Genomic DNA, 2,405 nt, shown 5'->3' on the forward strand with positions numbered 1-2,405 from the left:
TAAACCCCCTGCCTGTCCCCCCCTTTTCCCCTCCCCCAGACCTGGACGCGCAGCTGGAGGCTGCGGTTGGCCTGCTCCAGGCGCTGCTGGTGCAGCTCCAGCTCCCGGGAGCGCTGGGTCTCCTTCTGCAGCTTGCGGATGTAATCCACCGACGCCTTCAGGATCGTGCCCTTGTTCCACCGCATCTCCCTGCCGGGAGGAGAGGGCTGGGTGGGCCCCGGGTGCTGGGGTCCCGCTGCCGCCCTCCCCTGGGGGGGGCCCTGGGTGCTGGGGTCCCGCTGCCACCCGCCTTGGGGGGCCCAGGATGATGGGGTCCCTCCCAGGACCCGCCTTGGGGGTCCCAGGATGATGGGGTCCCTCCCAGGGTCCCTTCTATGGTGCTCCCTGGATGTTGGCGACCCTGCCAGGACTCGCCTTGGAGGTCCCAGGATGTTGGGGTCCCTCCCAGACCTCGCCCTGGGAGTCCCAGGATGATGGGGTCCCTCCCATGGTGCTTCCTGGACATTGGGGTCCCTCCCAGACCCCACCCTAGGGGGCCCTGGATGTCGGGGTCCCTCCCATGGTGCTCCCTGAATGTTGGGGTGCCTGCCAGGACCCGCCTTGGGGGTCCTGGATGTTGGCGACCCTGCCAGGACCCGCCCTGGGGGTCCCAGGGTGATGGGGTCCCTCCTAGGGTCCCTCCCATGGTGCTCCCTGGATGTTGGGGATCCTCCCAGGACCCACCCTGGGGGTCCCAGGATGTTGGGGTCCCTCCCAGACCCTGCCTTGGGGGTCCCAGGATGATGGGGTCCCTCCCAGGGTCCCTCCCACGGTGCTTCCTGGATGTTGGCGACTCTGCCAGGACCCGCCCTGGGGGTCCCGGATGTTGGCGACCCTGCCAGGACCCGCCTTGAGGGTCCCGGATGTTGGCGACCCTGCCAGGACCCGCCTTGAGGGTCCCGGATGTTGGCGACTCTGCCAGGACCCGCCTTGGGGGTCCCGGATGTTGGCGACCCTGCCAGGACCCGCCTTGGGGGTCCTGGATGTTGGCGACCCTGCCAGGACCCGCCTTGGGGGTCCCGGATGTTGGCGACCCTGCCAGGACCCACCCTGGGGGTCCCAGGATGATGGGATCCCTCCCACGGTGCTCCCTGGATCTTGGGGTCCCTCCCAGGACCCGCCTTGGGGGTCCCAGGATGATGGGGTCCCTCCCATGGTACTTCCTGGACATTGGAGTCCCTCCCAGACCCCACCCTAGGGGGCCCTGGATGTCGGGGTCCCTCCCATGGTGCTCCCTGAATGTTGGGGTGCCTGCCAGGACCCGCCTTGGGGGTCCCAGGATGATGGGGTCCCTCCCAGGGTCCCTCCCACGGTGCTTCCTGGATGTTGGCGACCCTGCCAGGACCCGCCTTGGGGGTCCCGGATGTTGGCGACCCTGCCAGGACCTGCCTTGGGGGTCCTGGATGTTGGCGACCCTGCCAGGACCCGCCTTGGGGGTCCTGGATGTTGGCGACCCTGCCAGGACCTGCCTTGGGGGTCCCGGATGTTGGCGACCCTGCCAGGACCCGCCTTGGGGGTCCCGGATGTTGGCGACCGTGCCAGGACCCACCCTGGGGGTCCCGGATGTTGGCGACCCTGCCAGGACCCGCCTTGGGGGTCCCGGATGTTGGCGACCCTGCCAGGACCCGCCTTGGGGGTCCCAGGATGATGGGATCCCTCCCACGGTGCTCCCTGGATCTTGGGGTCCCTCCCAGGACCCGCCTTGGGGGTCCCAGGATGTTGGGGTCCCTCCCAGCCCCCACCTTGGGGGTCCCAAGATGATCCGGTCCCTCCCAGCCCCCACCCTGGGGGTCCCAGGATGTGGGGGGTGGGTCCCAGGATGTGGGGGGGTCCCTCCCACGGTGCTCCCCCAATACCAGGGTCCCTCCCAGGCCCCACCCTGGGTTGTCCCATCACCCACCGAGCCGTGCCGGGGGTCCCCCCCACTCACGGGTCGTTGGATTTCGGGATGAGGGTCCCCAGTTCCTTGATCCGGTCGTTGATGTTGAAGCGCCGGCGCCGCTCGACTGCAGGGGAGGGTGGGGGGAGGGGGGGTTTAAGGGGGGGTCCACACAGAGTTCAGACCTCCTGTGACCCCCCCCCCTGAGCCCCCTTGGGGTCCCCTTCCCCCCCCAGCTCACTCAGGTTGTGGTTGTCCTTCTTCTGCCGTTCCTTCAGCAGCGCCTTCGCCTCCGTTTCTGGGGGGGAGACACAATCAATGACCCCCACGGAGAGGAAACCCCCCTCTAGCCTCTCTCTCCCACCCTACAGACACCCCTTTGATCGTCCCTGCCTGTTAGGACCCCCCAGAGACCCCCCCCAAATTCTGGCCCCTCCCCCAAACCAGGGAACCTTCCCCACTGCACTGAAACCCCCCTTGAAGAGCC

General features: G+C 68.6%; 1 long non-coding RNA gene across 1 annotated transcript; it reads right to left on the bottom strand.

Moving 5' to 3' along the window:
- Positions 1 to 25: 25 nt before the first annotated feature.
- LOC114072535 lies at positions 26 to 2,219 on the bottom strand. Its single transcript, XR_003574194.1, has 3 exons — positions 2,160 to 2,219; positions 1,970 to 2,045; positions 26 to 189 (listed from the first exon to the last, which is right to left on the bottom strand). It is a non-coding gene; the product is annotated as an uncharacterized LOC114072535 (long non-coding RNA).
- Positions 2,220 to 2,405: the final 186 nt, after the last annotated feature.

This window comes from Empidonax traillii, unplaced genomic scaffold (assembly GCF_003031625.1).
Source record: "Empidonax traillii isolate 1590-97213 ecotype Southwest subspecies unplaced genomic scaffold, ASM303162v1 scaffold3440:size12991, whole genome shotgun sequence".
NCBI lineage: Eukaryota > Metazoa > Chordata > Aves > Passeriformes > Tyrannidae > Empidonax > Empidonax traillii.